This window comes from Capsicum annuum, chromosome 8 (assembly GCF_002878395.1).
Source record: "Capsicum annuum cultivar UCD-10X-F1 chromosome 8, UCD10Xv1.1, whole genome shotgun sequence".
In the NCBI taxonomy this organism is placed as follows: domain Eukaryota; kingdom Viridiplantae; phylum Streptophyta; class Magnoliopsida; order Solanales; family Solanaceae; genus Capsicum; species Capsicum annuum.
In genome coordinates this window covers 36832580-36851303 of record NC_061118.1, presented here as the reverse complement: position 1 = coordinate 36851303, position 18724 = coordinate 36832580, and the positions used below count along the sequence as shown (strand labels likewise).

Below are 18724 nucleotides of genomic sequence, written 5' to 3'. Positions count from 1 at the left end.
TAGATTTTAGTTAAATATTATATTTATTTTAATGTTAATAATTTTTTATTGCTCAATATAATATACACGTGCAACGCGCGTATGGTTAACTAGTAAATCTATAAAATTAGAGAAACTGAGTATGGGTTCAATTAACGACCCAAGAAGATTTTTAAGGCACTTAGGAGCGTCCGTTTAAAACGGTATACCAAATAAGAACTAACTTGACTAATTAAAGTGGCCAAATTTTGTAAAAACTTAATTTTATGGCAAATATTAAAATTATTTATTTGAACATTTGAAAAGACATTTATTTATTTTAAGGAGAAACGTTCCACTTGAATCAAGCCAAGTTGTAGTTTTTCAAACTTGAAAGAAAAATGAATTTTGATTTCGTAAAAGAAGAAGATTATAGAATCATTATTTTTTATTACTAATCGTTATAGAAAAGTTGATTATATTATAAATAATACCTTTGAAAAAATGTTAAGAGAATATTAAATTAAAAGTATCTTATTAATTATGAAAAGTAAAAATTTATAAGAAAATTTAATTTCTTGAGTTTAAGGAAAATTATTTTAATCGGATTACTGATGGCAAAATTTTCTACGGCTATAAAGCCCACTTCAAGTATCCAAACTTAAAAACCCATCTCTTTTTCTCTTTTTAATTATCCAAAACTTAGAATATTATAAGGTAAAAATGTCTGGTGGGACCATCACTCTGATTTGGATGATGGGCTCCCTCCTTCTCACGAAGATCACCCATATACTCCGCTTTTTTCGCAGGACGAAGAGGAAGTGTCAAGGGCGGCTCAACAAAATTGCTAGCGTAAAACCAACTCATAATAAAGAGTTTCAGATATATTCAATAAAATTAGTTTTTGTGTGTACCTTGTGTGGCATACGTGCATATCGTGCGACATACGTACATCTTATGTGCATTTCGTGCGTCATACGTGTATTTTGTTGTCAGTTAGTAAAATTATTTTAGAATCACTTACATATTAGCGTTAAAATTTATGTGTGATATACTGCCATTATTAATTATCTTCTAACTTAAAAATGGAGGCTCCAAAAAAGTTTGGGCTCCATGTCATTGCTTTAATGGCTTTACGGTATAGCCGGCCTTGGGAAGTGTACCAGGGTTACCATGAGATACACTACGGTAGTGATGACGAGGGCAAGCCCAAGATACCGAATTCGTCCGATGATGAGGTGGACCAACCACCACCAAAGGAAGAGCAGAAGCAAGAAGAAGAAGAAAAAAGGAGGAAGAGAAAGAAGAAGAAGAGGCAGAAGAGAAAAAGTAAGCTTAAATGTGTTTTCTTTTAACTGATTTTAGTAGTATTTTTTAATTAATATCGCCATTAGTGTTTTCTATTACCGTTTTAGTAATGTTTTCTGTACTGTTTTAGTAGTGTTTTTCTTAATGAAATTTTAAGTGTGTTTTCTATTTCTGTTTTAGTCTGTGCTCTTTCTATTATTATATATCTTAATCAATCTATGTTTGTTAACTTTCTATTTTATGTCTGTACTCTTTATTATGTTTGTGATAATTTTTTTCTTTCTTTATAAAAATTACATATATAATGATTTTGTACGTGTGACTGTGTCAATTTTTCCGAATAAAATAAATATGAACGGAATGACATTTTATATGAAATCTAAACAAATAAACACGTAATAATTAGCCACAACAAGTTAGAAAACTTTTGGTTAGAACCTAGATATTTCCCCAGCAAAGTAGTCCTTTTTGTTTTATCCCTTTCGAATTTCATTTGGCGAGAAAATGTTTTCGACCTTCTTAAGAGTATCTCAAAGATTTAAGAAAAATTCAAAATAATTTTAAGAAAATTCACAGAGTCGCCACTTGATTTTTATAGAAAAATCAAGAAAAAACTTAAAAGAGTTTCAAAGGTTAAAAAATAGAAATAAACCTATAAAACTAGAGAAACTGGGTAAGGATTCAATTAACGCCCTAAGAAGGTTTTTAAGGCATTTATGAGCGTCCGTTTAAAGTAGTATACCAAATAATAACTAACTTGACTAATTAAAGTGGCTAAATTTTGCAACGACTTGATTTTATGGCAAATATTAAAATTATTTATTTGAACATTAGAAAAGACATCTATTTATTCTAGAGAGAAGTATCAATTACCCCCTGAATTTGTCACGTTTTATTCACGGTACACTTGAACTTTTACTAATCCTAAGTATCCCCCCCCCCCCCTCCCCCGAACTTGTTCTTTTAGTATGTCACGCTACCCTTTTCGGCCCACTGTCTACTGCATGCAATATATGCGCGGATGCGTGGATAAAAACGCTGATGTGGATGTCCACCTGGATAATATCATTCACTTCCCTTATATTTATCCTATTTAAAAAAATAACCCATTTCTACCCTTAGTTATCCGATTTCTCTCTAAAAAAATTATATTTTTCAATTTTTCTCTACTCCAAAATAGTGAAAGGTATAATTTTCGTCGATCAAGTAAGGTATTATTTAAAAATTTATATTTTTTTGTGTGTTAAAAATATGAAATTATTTTTTTCCGATTAGTGTTTCATAATATGATATTATTTTTTTCCGGTTAGTGTTTCATAGTAGTTTTCGATTAGTGTTTCGATTAGGATTTTGAGGAGACTCACATGCACAAATACGTTTCTTATTATAATTAATGGATTAAGAAAAATTATAATTTAAGTTAGGGGTGTACAAAAATTGAATCGATAAAAATGTTATTGATTTATCGTTATTGGGTTAATGATTTTGTAAAAAAAATTATTGGGATATTGATTCAATTTCGATTTTTTTATTAAGTTATTGGGGAAAGTGATAACCCAATAAGATTATATTAAATTATTATATATATATATATATATATAAAGTAGAATTTTTGTTGCAACTAAGATTTGATTTTTTTCATGTTAATTACTACTTTTTCTATTTTATGAGTATTTTATTATCGGTTAAATCGAAAATCAAATCGTTAGGGATTAAGAACCGATAACTAATATAACTACATTTATTATAAGTATGTGCCTTAGTTTCTTTAGTATTTGTTTTGTTAATATTTTTTAAAATATCTGCTTCAATAGTTAGTGTATTTTTTTTAGCTATAATAACTCATATGATATATATAATTAAGATTACAAAATTGAAGGAGTTTCATAGGAATGAAAACTGGAGTTTTAGATTGAATTAATAAACAAATAATTTTTTTTTAGATTAATAAATGAAATTTTTACAAAATTAATAAATGGGTGAAATTTTTATTTCATAAACTAATTAATAAACTGGAGTTTTACAAAATTAATAAACGGATGATTTTTTTTTTTTAGATTGGAAGTAATGGAGGAAGAGGGATAATAAATAGGGAGAGGGATAATTGAAGTTTTTGAAAAAATTAAAGGAAAATAGTTTTGTTTCATTTTTTTATCATTAAAAATGCTGATTTGGCATAAAAATACCTCCATCACGCACGTAATGGAGGTTGAACTCAAACATTTTGCCACATCAGTGTAAAAGGGCATGCGACATACTAAAAGAACAAGTTCGTGGGGGGGGGGGGGGGGGGGGGGGGTACTTAGGCCTAGTTAAAGTTCAGATATACCATGAATAAAACATGACAAGTTCAGGGAGGTAATCGATACTTCTCTCTTTATTCTAAAAAGAAACGTTCCATTTGATTTCGTAAAAGAAGAAGATTATAGAATTATTTTTTTATTACTAATCGTTATAGAAAAGTTGATTATATTATAATAATACCTTTGAAAAATGTTAAGAGAATATTAAATTAAAAGTATCTTATTAATTATGGAAAGTTAAATTTATAAGAACATTTAATTTCTTGAGTTTAAAGAAAGTTATTTTAATTCAGATAGACTATTAATTGTATAAAATAACAAATGTCATTTTGAAATAAAATACTTAATCCTTAACAGATTTGTTTTAAGGAAAAAATCGAAGAAACCGATTTAATCTATTTTAGACAATATAAATTAGGTGAAGAAATTATAAATTAAGTAAAAGAAAATCAAGATAAAATAAAATGACAACACTTTAGGGAATTGTCTAGGTTAATTGGTTAAAAAGTTAGTACACATAAACAAAGATGTATTTTAAGCCACAAAAAAGCATAAATAACATAAATACCAATCTTTTAAAAGTAATTACACTCTCTCTCACCTTTTTAATTAGTTTACTCTCTCTCCCTATTAATATACATAACATAGCCGACATGTACATAGCATTATGAGTATATGTGAGATTTTTGTAATATGTTTAGGGAGTTGAGATTTTTTGTAATATTGAAAACATAAGTTATGTATTTGTGTCATTTTTAGCAAAAAAATAATACAAGAATAGGAATTGACCCATTAATAAGGCTGCCCAGCTTTGGGCTTTGAATTATGGACTTCAGTCCATTTCTCTGCAGTGTATACTTTGTGTATATCTCTGCCTCCTTTCCTTGCGATTTTCTGTATATACACTGTATATCAGCATATAAAATCATGTATACTCGCTCCCAGCTTCAGCATGCATCGTATATCAACCACCTTTGACCTGTAACCCGCGTATTTAGGTGTATATCAGTGTATACTAGCCTTGTTTCTTCAAAAATAAAGGCATTTGGGACTCGTAGAAGATGTAGGCCTCCTTGGCCCATTGAGAAATGCAGGGAATGGAGTTCGTTGGGATTCAAGTCAACGTCACATGCATCAAGAAAAATATGAGAATTAGTGATTGATTCGAAACACACTAATCACATCAAACAAGACCTCAAATTCATATGATGTGAGTTGTAGTATTCACAAAGTAGGCGAACAACACATAACTAATTGCGACGGACGAGGAACAACTTTATAGTCTTCTTTATTTTATATACTAGTTTATACTTACGTGCATTGCACGAGTATTCTTAATCACATTTGAATTTAAGAAAATAATAATATGTAAAGCAATAATAAACTTTTATAATTGTAGGTTTGACATACAACAATAAATTATATAAATACAGGATAAGAAAACATGAATAACTACAAGGATATGACTTGAATCAATACTAAACTAACAAGAAAAAGTAGAAATAGAAGGGGTTGAGAATAAAACTCACAATCAATAACTAATACCTGTAGTTGTAAGTAGAGTTTATTATTCATTACAAAAACAAGACAGAGCACACATATGTATGTATTCATTACTATAGGATCCAATAGAGAAACACAGGGTTCATTTTATATACATATGTAACCAAATCCTTTTATTCTAAACCATCAGATCCTAGCTAGATCTAAGTAATTTTTGGTCTCTAAATTTCCGAATTCTAACTCCAGTAAAATAAGCCAAGTTTTTATATGGTAAAGTTGTACTTGATCTCAACTTCTTATATAGTAGTTTAAATAAGAAAATTTTCAATAATTAAAATGAGAGTTGAGAGAATTATAACTCAAAACTAATACTAACAAAAGTAACACGTACAAATATGCATTTTCGACAGAGAAGCAGTATGCACACATAGTCTATTCTTCGTAATTAAGCTAAAGAAAAATCAACGAGAAGAAGATTAACCTTAATTACATACACTTCTCGAAACATGAATTTTCCAGAGAAATACAAGCAAAACTTAAATAAATCCAGATATGAACTCAAACAAAAATAACAATCAAGGCAATTTCAAACTAATAACATGCTGAAAACTGACTATTCAAAGGTTGATAGTGGCCGACATAAAACTAAAATGGATATGAGCAGCACCAAAGAGCAGACCTGCAACTATGATCAAAAGGGCGAATAGAATATGTACAACAATATAAAAACCACCTTCAAATATATTTTTGTCAAGAGGAAACACTTAACCTAAGTAATCTGACAAACCACAACTTAAAGGACCTTAATTCAACCAAACTCAAATCACACAGTAGACACCATTTCATTCTCAATCACAGTGAAGTTTTAATTATCGAAACAACAAGAAAAACACAATAAAATTCTGGATTTCTACAACAAACAGTCCCAGCAATTACGATTAGGAAGAAGTCTTTAACGAAGACGATGAAGAATGATCAACTAAAAGAAAAGAAAAGGAAGATGTGTTCGCCTTTTTCCGGGCAGCGAATGAGAACAACGAGTCGACGACGAATTCACTATTGGAGTTAAAATTCTGACTTGTCGAGCCTTTCTTTTCAGACTTTTTGGTTACGTAAGGTTAAAGGTACACGCCTTCAAAACCTTTAATTTTTTTCCCAAAAAAGTCCTCCTTTGCCTTCTTCCCCTCAATATATTTTTATAGGGGGAAAATATTGATTTTCCATTTGTAAAATGGCTTAAGTCATCTACAGACCCTTAAACTTGTCCCGAAAATTCACTTAGATCCCTCAACTAAGGTCTGTACCAATCAAGCCCCTCAACTGCTAAAATTGGTACATATCAGACACAAAATGTTGATTTACACTCTCCTTGGACGCGTGAACAGTAGATTAAATAATGTTTTACTTTTTTTTTTTAATTTAAAAACTTATATTTAAATCATTTTATTAATATAATTTTTAATTATTATAAGTTTTTTATTTAAAAAAAGAAAAGAAACCCCCCCACCCTCCTTTTTCATCGTCTTCTTCTCCCACCTACCCCCTTTCATCGTCTTTTTCGCAACCCGCTGCCCCCATTCATCGTCTTCTTCACAACCCTCCATCATCATCGTCTTCCTTTGCAAACCACAACCTCAGTCATCGTATTCTTTAACCGTATTCGAATGCATTTTTAGGCGAGACTCACCGAAAAATCAACTTCGAAATTTCAAGATTGTTCGAAATTACATGTTTGTGAACTTAAATAACTCAAATCCAATATAATGGGGAATCATTTTCTTACAAAAAAAATGAAGAAATTGGTATCCTTAATGGAGAAAGTATCATGAGAACTGTTTTTTTTTTTTAAAGTTCAGCTTTTTGCAGAAAATGGAGAACTTAATTTTTTTTTTTCTTTTAAAGTTCTGCTTCTTACAGAATAATGGAGAAGTGAATGGAAAAGGGAAGGGGGGGGGGGGGGGGCAGAGGGTGAACCAGTTTATTTTTTTCTTAAAGTTTATCATCTTCTGTAATAATGAAGAAGAGAATGGAAGGGGTGGCGTGGGGGGAGGGGGTTGAAGGGGATGGGTGGGGGTGGGGTGAGGGTTGAAGGAATCAATTTTTATTTTTATTTTTTAAAAAAATTTATAATTAGTTTTTAATAATTATTGGACCCATAATGTCACGTGTCAACTTTCAATTAACCCTTTTTGCCACATCATTATGTGTGTATTACACACACTTAAGATTTTAGCTGATTGGAACAAAAAGGTCCAATTGGATCAAAATTCGGGTGGGTTAGGGGCCTGATTACAAGCCTTAGTTGAAGGATTTAAGTGAATTTTCAAAACAAGTTTGAGGGCCTGTCGATGACTTAAGCCCTTTAAAATAGAGAATTATTCCTAATTTTCAGATTTGAATTGACACTTTCTGATTTGGATTGAATTTTGGAATTGAAGACACACAATCTTGAGCCAAAAGTCAACAACAATGGCTTTAGGTCTGCAAAATTACAGAGATAAGATGGAGAGAGATGTTTTCCGTGATTTAAGGGGTTTGTTTGGTTGAATTTGTTGTGTTGTCGTCGGGTCGGGTATTGTTGTCGGGTTGAAGTTGGTTCGCTGGAATTGGGTCCGTTTGGTCGGGTCGCGGGTTTCACCGTTTGTTGTGTTGTCGTCGGGTCGGGTATTGTTGTCCTTGGTTGTTTTTTATCGTTGGTTTGGCTGAAAGTTGTGTTGTATCAGTTATTTGCTAATGTTGAAACGTTGTTTGTTGTTGTTTTATCGTTGCTGTGTTGATGTTGAAGTCGAGTTGATGGGTTAAGGAGAAGAGAAGGGATGTTGTAGTTGTTAGGCTGCAGTATAAGGGTGTTTGTTGGGCTGAAAAATTAAGAAAAGAAAATGAAAAAGTCCAATTAAATATTATAGCCATTTACATTAATAAAATGGCCTCACTTCAATCAATTGGACAAAGTGGAGATAGATTTGAATTCCAATTAATTTAACAAGTTTCTCAAATTCAATAATTTTAAAATAAACATTTAATAAAGTACAATTATTTTGTTTAAAAATAAAGAAACTAGTTATGTCATCAATTTCTTGTTTTCAATCGATCATGGGGAAAGTAAAGTATTTGTAATTTAATCAATTTTTCACTTAGAATAAATTCTTAAGCATTTTTTTTCTTGACTGGTCATGTATAATTAAACACTAAATATATTAGTTTCACTTAAATTCAAAAGGTAGTCTTGGAATTATTTCAAAATAACTTAAAATAAATATTTTAAAATTATTTAAAATTGAGAAACTTAAAAACTACTTTGAAATGGGAGGGTAAATATTAGGTGTCAACAACTACGCCCTCCATTTGGTTAGGGTGAATGCAAGTAACTCTAGACAAAGGGAGTTTGGCGTTCCTAATTTTGTCCGACCAAAAATTCGTCTCTCAGATGAGATTGATTTTTGCACGAGTTTTGTGGAGTTATGGTTGAACCCTGGTATCGGGTTTCCTGCATATCTCAGATTACATGAGAATTCAGGCCACTTGTAGTTCATAAAACTTGATTTTAAAGCATGATTTTCAAAGAATTCACTAGCCATTCTGAGTTTCAAATTTTGATAAAATTAAAGAGCTGTGGAATAAGAGAATTGAGGGAGGTTGGAATTCAGTCGGGTTTTCTACTAGAGCCCATACTACATATCCCAGTGATTCAGGAAATCAGACTGCTTGTAGTTTAACTTAATCGGTAGAAAAGACAGTCTTTTATTTTAGACGATCTTTGGCTCGGGTTGAGTGATAAGTTATTTGAGCTTATGGAAAAGAGGCTTGTAACCTCTTAACCATGAATGTGGGATCCTTCACATTCATAGCAAGAATTTAACATGCCACTTGAATATAACATGTTACTTTGAACAGGGTGAAAACCCAACATATCTCATTAAAAGATGGATAACCAATTTTGAATGTAACATTCCACTTAAATGGGGGTGACGACCTAGTGTATCTCATTGAAAGACACATGATCAATACTAAATATAACATGACACTTTGAATGGTATGACGGACCAAATAAGATATGTCCTTTAGAAAGGATGGTTGAACTAAATAAGATGTGTCCTTTTGAAATAGTGGATGACCCAAAGCCGACATAGATCGCCTACATATCCCATTCTTGAGAATTCAGGTCAAACGTAGTTCATACATATAATGAAAGGATAAGTTTTCTAAGAGGTTGACCAAAGCCTACATAAACCGTCTACATATTTCTTTTTGAGAATTTAGGTCAAACGTAGTTCGTGCTAAAATTTTACTACTATATAGAAACACTGGTGGAGGACGGCCAAGGTCAGAAATGTAATTTCACAAAATAATATCTTTGCCGCATAATAAACCTAGAAGTCTCTGGACACTCTCCATTGCTTGAACAGAGCATTTGTATCACTCTTTCTCATTCAGAAAATTATCACTTCTCTCCGTCCTTCCAATGGGTTTCAAATTCAGGTATGTTCCTATTTTTATCTTTCGTCTTTTATTTATTTCTTTAAACGGTCTTTCCAAGTTCTCTTCAAATTTTCCATTTTTGTTGTCGCATTTCATGTCTGTTAAAGAAAAGATTAAAATTTTAGTTATAACAAATTAAGATTTTAATTCTTGTTGCTTTATTATTCTTTTCAAATTATTTCACTGGTGAGATTGGAAATACCTTTGATCAGTGCAGGAAGCTCAGGTTACCTTGATTTAAGCTACAAAAACTTGACTCGGAGAGTTGTCAGTTGGTTTTGATAAACTTAGGGAGTTTTCGATATCTAAAAACAAGTGTACTGGAGGACTTAAATTTTTCTTCAAACAATTTTTCAGAGCCAATTCCTAAGGAAATTGGATCAGTTATAAGTCTTCAAGAACTTTACTTGGGAAGCAACAATTTTCAAGGGACATTCCAGAAGCTCTATTAAGTTTAAGAAATTTGCTGTTTCTTGATCTTAGTAGAAACAACTTCAGAGGAGAAATACAAGAAATTTTTGGGCGATTTACACTAGTAAAGTTTCTTATATTGCATGAAATTCCTAACTTAGGGAACCTTTCTCGATTGGACGCATGGCAACTCTTATGCTGGAGGCATAGTTACCTCTGGAATTCCCAACTTAGGGAACCTTTCTCGATTAAACTTGAACGATAATCAATTCGCTGGTCCATTGCCAGTTGAACTTTCCAAGATGAAAGGCTTGAAGTTTTTGATTCTTGCATACAACCAGTTTAATGGAAGTATACCCTCAGAATACGGGGATAATCCGATATTTCAGGCCCTTCATCTTTCCTCTAATAAGTTAATTGGCCAGATACCACCAAGTTTAGGGAAGCTAACCTCACTTTTGTGGTTGATGCTTGCTAACGATTCACTGACAGATAGCATCCCACCTGAGTTGGGAAATTGCAGCAGCTTATTGTGGTTGAATCATGCAAACAATCAACTTTCAGGGCCAATACCACCTCAGTTAGCAAAAATTGGCTCAAATTCTATGCCTATTTTATTGTCGAATAGGGCAAAGGATAAGGCCACTGTTGGCTCGGGGGAATGCTTCTTTATGAAGAGGTGGATACTAGCTGATTATCCTCCATTTAGCCTTGTATGTCCTCTCCTTACCCAGAAGAATTGTAAAAGCCTATAGGATAAATTGCTTAAGGGGTATGGTTTATTTCCAGTGTGTGAACTGGGTAGTAATCATTTTTCTCTACATTTTTTTTAATTGAATATAGAAATCATATTATTTCACTTCGTATAACTTGAAGTTTACTGTCCTGAAGAGATCACCTTCCAAGCTTTGTGAAGGGAGTTCTTAGGCCTGCAATAACTTTTTGTTATCGTTTCCTCCAATTTATTCACCATTTCACAGACCTTATTTATTTCTTAATCTTTGAGCTTATGTTTTTTCCTAATACTAATATATTTGAGGATGCGACATACAAAAGCAGAAAATCTGTAAAGTGTGTTGCGTTACCTCTAACTCATCATGAGTTGTACAAGCAGATTGTTGTAGATCCTCCATGTGGTGTATTATTCTATGGTCTATCAAACACTGGGAAAACTATGTATCTAAAGGCTGTAGCAAATCATACCACCACAACCTTCATAAGGGTTGTTTCTCAGAATTTATTCAAAAGTACTTGGACGAGGTAAACTTGAAGTCTTATTTTTAGTTTAAAGTGTTTGTATCTCATAAAAAGAGATAGGTGGAAGAACATGTCAAAATCTTCATGTTTGCTTTTACCATCATAAACTTAGTATGTCTTTTACAGTAAATGTCCTTACATGACACTCGCAATATGGAGATAAGCTTCGTGCTGCATTTCTAAAATTTTACTGCTCTCACTAAAAAACAAGGACTGTAAAAAAGTTAAAGCACTTACGGAGTAGTGGTGGTATATAATCTATTTATGATGATACAATAATTTTCGAAGTATGTTTGAAAACGTCAAGAATTGCATGTTTCTTAAAACTTTATCCTATAGCTGGGCTGGCAGAAAGTTTTTGAAGTTATGGCAAATAGTCTTTATTTAGTAATATGATTATTTGAATCTAAATATGGTCAAAGTCTTGATGACAACTTGCAGGTAAAGAAGCTTTCTGAAAACTACTTAATCTTACTTATAAATGAAATTCCTAACAACAAGAAGTAATTTTTAAATGTCTTGTAGTATTTGTTATGATAGAATTTTGTATTATTTTTTGAATTCTAGCAAAGTTGCTGCATAAACTCTTGCAAATGAGGCTCTGGTAACTGTTTCTTACTGGTGAGTTATGGGTTTAATTTGATTAACAACACAATGATTACATTTTGGCATGTTGTTTGTATAGCGCTTGCCAATTTCTGAAGTAGTGCCTAAATATGAACAACTTCTATCCACATTTCCCACATCGGCGAGTCCCCAATCTCAGTTTGGTAACGATTGTCGAGACTGATCAGTTGGAAACACTTATAATCTTTGAAGTGAGAGTGATACTTCTAAATTTTTCAAAACATCTTACATGTCTTCAAATGGTATATTTCTTCATTGCACATAAGTGTTCCGTTTCTTTTTCTATAGCATAGAAGGCTAGATTTATCCATCCTTATGTAGTCATAATCTATGGGATTACTGGATGTGTCTTGCCATCAATGTTTGTTAAACTTCAGTTCCCTGTGTGCTAGGATATCTTTACTAGAATATAATATTATAATGGCTTCTAATTCACTGTTTATCCACATTGTTTGCTATTCATTTCTGTTGACATCCTTAATGTTTGACATTTACTATTAACTGTTGGTTAAATTTGGGCAGTTTTAAATGCCAGAAATAGGATTAACTTATAACCATAAGAAAATATGTAGAATGTTTGATAGTTTCTCTTAATTTCCTGTGTTGTCCTTGCAGTCTATCCATGCAGTCTGCTTGGTCAATGACCATTTGATAAAGAAAACTACAGATTGAGGATACCTTAAGAACCACATAAAGATTAAGAACTATCTCAGTACGCACCACATGCATTAGGAATCAGTTTTGGTAATTTACACAAGAAACTAGGATGATATTAGGAACGACCAAGGGCAAAATAATTATTTTGCTCTACGAAATTGACCAAAATAATATGAAATTTAGAATCGATAAGATTACCCCCATTACACATCAAAGAGAAGGTTGTGAATGTTGCTCGGATTCTCCAAAAAGAGTGTTGCATCCATGTTAGATCCTCCAAAAAGGCACTACTTTTAAAGGATACGACATGTACCCGTCGATATTTTGAAGAGTCCGCACAACATAGCTTTTAATAAGTTTATTTTAGAATAAAAATGTCATTGCAGCATACTACCTCATTAGGAGACCAAAAGAACACACGAAAGAAATTATGATACAAGTACGATTGTGATTGTGGACCAATACGTAAAGACTCGAGCTCGGGTGGCTGCCCAACCAATGGAACAAGTTTTGAAGTGTAGAGAACAAGTCCCAACACTCCAAAGCCATCCAATATGCACACTCTAAGGCTGCCCTTTTGCCATGGCTCATTAAGGGAATTTTAGTCATTTTATATTTTGAAACCTAGGCTATAAATAGAACATGTTAGGTCATTTTGTCATAACTTTGATGATATTTTGAGAGCTCTAGAGAGAGAGTCTTGTAAGGTGGATTCCTTGTAAACAAGTGTGGATATCACTTGTGTTGGTGCTAGTTTTGAAACGTTGGTTGCTTGGGAATCTTGTTCCCTTGAGGTCACCGTAGAGCTTGGTGTTACTTGTATGAATTCTTGTGTCTTTGTGTTTAATATACACTTAGGTTCATAGTGTTTGTACATTTGTATGTCAATTTAGCTATCTATCTATCTATTTATCTATTTCATTGTTGTTGTTATTCATTCTCGGGTTTGGTGTCCTAAAACCGAGACTTTGTGTTCTTCTTGTTCTTGTTCTTGTGTTGTTAATCTAGTTTGTTGGCTCGCTGGTTTTAGAGGTATTAAACACCTTAATATCTTATTGTTATTGCGTTTTCGTTGTTGTTGTAGTGAGTTTGAGAGTGGTCACCAAAGGGGTCCTCGGTTCTTCCAACTTGTGGACTGTTTTGGTGTTTGTTTTGTGTCTCCTTTGTCGATCTTGTATCATTTGGTATCAGAGCATGACTTGATTTTGTTTCCACAAGATCAATCTTGCGCTAGATTGCTTGAAAAACAAAATGTAGTGTTCTTGAGTTTGGATCTTGGCCGAAAGTTGTTGTGTTCTTGTTGTGTTTGGTCGAGACTTGAAAATTAGATCTAGGAGTCATTTTTTTCTTGGTGTTTCTAGTGTTAGTTTTCTTCATCACTAACACTCTTGAGTCAAAATCTAAATTTGAGCTTGCATTTGTTGAAGTGTTGTTGTGAACTTAAAGCCTTAGCCGATTGTGTTGCCATCTTGGTGGACTTGGCCGTGATTTGTTGGCCTTGTTGTTGTCGGAATTGATTGTTGGAATTGTTGTGTTCTTGGTGATCGTTAAAGTTGTTCTTGATGTTCTTCATCCCTTTCAAGACTTGTTAAAATAAAGTGAATACTAGATCTATAAAGTTGAAGAGAAAAAGGTGAAAGCTTTTTAGCCTTGAAAGACTTACCATCACCCATTAACTAGTCAATCACTTCCTAACAACTTTCCTTGTTTAAAGGGGGATGGTACACAAAAGTCAAGTCTTTCACTTTTGAATTTGACAATAGGATTTCAAGACTTGTTTCCCTCCTAAATCAATTCCCACCAATTTCAAATCACAAATTGTTCAAGACTTCCAATTTTGGAAAATAAAATTTGTTAAGACCGCAACCAATACGTGGCTTCCACGTCATATTTTACTGTTCACACGACAAATTTAGGCTCAAATTTTTGATTTATTAGTTTCTAATCTTTGTTTCTTAGTTGCATTTTGTTGATTCTACTGCTAATTAGCAAACTAGTAATTATCTACTAGGTTGTAAATTAGTTTTGGGTCCGTTTATTCGTGTCTATGTTTCTTTGTGTGCTTTTATCTTTTTGAAATTCGTTGTAGTTTCTTGGTTCAAGTCTGTGCGTATTTTCTTTGAGTTGTTCAAAAGAGAATCTATTCCGACCTCGAGCCCCAATTGGTACCAAGTAATCTCCTTGGAGTATAAACGAGTTACCAACACTTGTGAGGCCAATTGAGAGGCATTTCAAAGTGTGAGAGCTTAAGAGCTTGTGAGGATGTTTTCTTTTCTAATATTAACTAGTTTGTTGTTTTTTGTGTTTTTGTTTTAGAATTTCTTTTGTTAGGAACTATGGCATTGGAAAAGGTGACCATGAACGATTTGATAGCTGCCATAATGGGTATGAAACATGACATTAGCAGCCGAATGGAGAGAATGCAAAAAAAATAATGGACCGAGTGGAAGGAAGAATAGAAGGGATGGAAAGCTCTCTTTGCAAGGAGTTGGATAACTTGATAGAGAATCCAAGTCTTTTTAATCAAGTTCCTGTAAGTGGACATGCTACACATGAGCTACAAGGTAATTAAACTAACTCTTGCACTCTAGTGAATGAGGCTAGTAGCCAACTAAGTGTGAATGGTAGTTTGTCTTTAGGCGAGCCGAATGTGCCTCCATTTGGTGATGATAATGTACAACTTGAGATTGTGGATACACTAGTTGATCCATCTAGTGTTGAGGCCATTGTGGCAAGTGATAATATATTATCTTATGGAAGTCATGAAGACCAACTTGTGTGTGAAAATGGTGATGTTCAACATGTTGGCCGATTGACTATGGATGACACTTTAGTTATTTTTATTGTAGACCATGCTAGTATAGAGGGGATATATGATTGTACTAGTACAGTATGTGGAAAAGGAAATGCATCCGAAACCCGGGTCCATGGACACTCCACCCATTTGATCCCGGTGATTATTTGAAGTATGGTGATGAGGATGTCTTTTGGAATGACTTGAATGTGCATGGAATTTATGGCCTTCCTATCTCGGCTTTCAAGCCTATTTGTTGTTCAAAGAAGAGTATGTTTTCCACTTGATGAGAAACTCTTGTTCTTTATTTTTTGTCACACTTGTGTGGATAGACTAGTTGACTTTTTCTTGGGAGGGTATTCGAGTAAGAGGGATGTTTGGGTGTATGTGAAGTTTGAGCCACCTTGGCAAGATGCTATGATTGATTACACTAATCCTAACCTTCATACCTTGAGGAACTTGTGTTTGCTTGTCCTTCCTATTATTATGCAAGGTTTGGATCCAAGGTCGAATCCTTTTTCAAGAAGGGGAGGATGATACAAGTACGATCGTGATTTTGGACCAATACATAAAGACTCGAGTTTGGGTGGCTGTCCAACCAATGGAACAAGTTTTGAAGTGTAGAGAACAAGTCCCAACACTCCAAAACCATCCAATATGCACACTCCAAGGCCGCCCTTTTTCCATGGCTCATTAAGGGAATTTTGGTCATTTTATATTAAGTTGAAACCTAGCTATAAATAGAACATGTTAGGTCATTTTGTCATAACTTTAATGATATTTTAAGAGCTCTAGAGAGAGAGTCTTGCAAGGTGGATTCCTTGTAAACAAGTGTGGCTATCACTTGTGTTGGTGCTAGTTTTGAAACGTTGGTTGCTTGGGAATCTTGTTCCCTCGAGGGCAACGTAGAACTTGGTGTTACTTGTATGAATTCTTGTGTCTTTGTGTTTAATATACACTTAGGTTCATAGTGTTTGTACATTTGTATGTCAAGTTACCTATCTATCTATCTATCTATCTATCTATTTCATTGTTGTTGTTATTCATTCTCGGGTTTGGTGTCCTAAAACCGAGACTTTGTGTTCTTGTTCTTGTGCTTGTAGTTTTAATCTAATTTGTTGGCTCACTGATTTTAGAGGTGTTGAACACCTTAATATCTTGTTGTTATTGTATTTTTGTTGTTGTTGTAGTGAATCCGAGAGTGGTCACCAAAGGGGTCCTCGGTTCTTCCAACTTGTGGATTGTTTTGGTGTTTGTTTTGTGTCTCCTTTGTCGATCTAGTATCAAATTGTTTGTTGAAATAACTTTCAAGATTACTTATCCCGAATAGAATATACAAGATTATATCTACGTGATCAAATAGACAACATAAAAGATTTTATTTGGACTATGTCTTATGCGCTACAAAAATTTTTTTTTGTTAAACTTATATTTTGAGCCATTTTGGAGTGTATTAATTCTGTTGACACTTCAGTTCCAAGTCATGATACTATGTCTACCATCTTTATGTGGTTTTACTTCTAACTGGGAGGAACATGTTGTAAATTGATACCTTCAGCCCCCCTACATGAGCGTTCATGCATTATTGAGTTTGATGGGGCTTCAAAGGGGAATGATAGACTAACAGGTGCTGCTGCTATGCTGCGTGCTGTAGATGGAAGTATGGTATGCTCCCTAACCATACCATGTAGAAGATGTGGTTTTTCACTGTAAATTTACAGGTTTTCGACTTGTACTTCTTGTCTATAGGTTTTCCGGTTGCGTGAAGGTGTGGGGATGGGAACTAACAATGTTTCTGAATAGAGAGGCTTAATCTTAGGGCTAAAATATACTCTTGAGAAAGGTTTCAAACACATAAAAGTTAAGGGTAACCCAAAACTTGTCTGCATGCAGATCTTCTTTCTCTTTCTTCTTACTTCTGCTTTTCTATTTTTTTTTTTTCATTTTGCCTTCAGAAAATTAGTCAATTATTTCTGCTTTCTCACTTTTAATATCTTGTCAAATATCTTTGGTTGCACATCTAACTAACTTCAAAAAAGAGACTATCAAAGGATGTGGTGCAGTGGATAGGGCTGCTCCCTCTCTTAATCAGAGATCTCGATTCAAGCCTTGGATATGAAAAAATCTTTGATAGGAAGCACTACCCCCGAATGGAGGCCCTACCCGGCACGTATCTTGAGTCAGACTCTAATCAAGTACCGGACACGGGATAAAAAACAAAAAAAATTCAAAAAAGAGAGATGACAACACTTTGGCTACTTTAGGTTCATATAAATTCTTTAATTAATTAAAGGTCAAGATTCTTGAACCCCATTTAATCTTGGGTTAATAATAATTTTGGTTCCTTATTAATAAATTTCAATTTTAATCCTTGTGATATCTAAATACAAATGTCCATGACACCGATCCATCACTTAATTATTGTTACTTCAGGTTTGATAGTAATATAGTTTTAAAAAGGGAAAAATGTTCAATATATACCCAAATTTTAGTGAAATTTGTTATATTACACCTGAACTTTGTGGGGTCCTATCACCCCCCGAACTATTTATTAGTATATTTTAGTGATATTTATAAGCTAATAAAAGATAAAAAATGCTAAAAAAATTTAAAAGAGAATTTTGTTCAAATAAGTATCAATAAAATAAGATAATAAATAGTCTAGGTTGCCATAGGACTCCCGTAAAGTTCCGACGTGTAACAACAAATTTCGTCAAAGTTAAGGTATATTTGAGAATATTTTCCCTTTTAAAAACAATTGAAATATAACATAGTTCCTGTAATAAGGGATCAAATAAACTATACATTTATGAAAAATTAAAATGAGAATTTATCAACGGAAAAGGGCCTAAAATGCCCTTCAACTATATAAAATAGTGTAAAAATGCCCTCCGTCTACCTATTGGGCCTAAAATGCCCTTCACATCTACCTATTGGGCCTAAAATGCCCTTCAATTATGTAAAATGGTGCAAAAATGTCTTCCGTCTACCTATTGGGTTTAAAATGCCCTTCATATCTACCTATTGGGCCTAAAATGCCTTTTCTCGACAACCAACTAATACGACTATGTATATGTAATAATTTTTTTAAAAATGACTACGTATAGTTTAATCAAGATAAGTTGTGGTATAATATAATTTATTTTAAAATATAAGGGCAAAATAGCTCTAATAAATGGACGAAAAGGGCATTTTAGGCCCAATAGGTAGACGGGGGTATTTTTGCACTATTTTACATAGTTGAAGGGTATTTTAGGCCCAATAGATAGACATGAAGGGCATTTTAGGTCCAATAGATAGACGGAGGACATTTTTGTACCATTTCACATAGTTGAAGGATATTTTAGACCCTTTTCCGATTTATCAATAATCGAGAGAGGAAAAGAAAGTATTATCCACCAAGTTTTGAATTATGCGTCATCGACTC

The 18724-nt window shown here is 33.2% G+C and overlaps 1 long non-coding RNA gene across 1 annotated transcript; it reads left to right on the top strand.

Annotated features, from left to right (window-relative positions):
- Positions 1–8983: 8983 nt before the first annotated feature.
- On the top strand, positions 8984–18114 carry LOC124886380. The gene is made up of 2 exons (XR_007043471.1): positions 8984–16962; positions 17047–18114. It is a non-coding gene; the product is annotated as an uncharacterized LOC124886380 (long non-coding RNA).
- Positions 18115–18724: the final 610 nt, after the last annotated feature.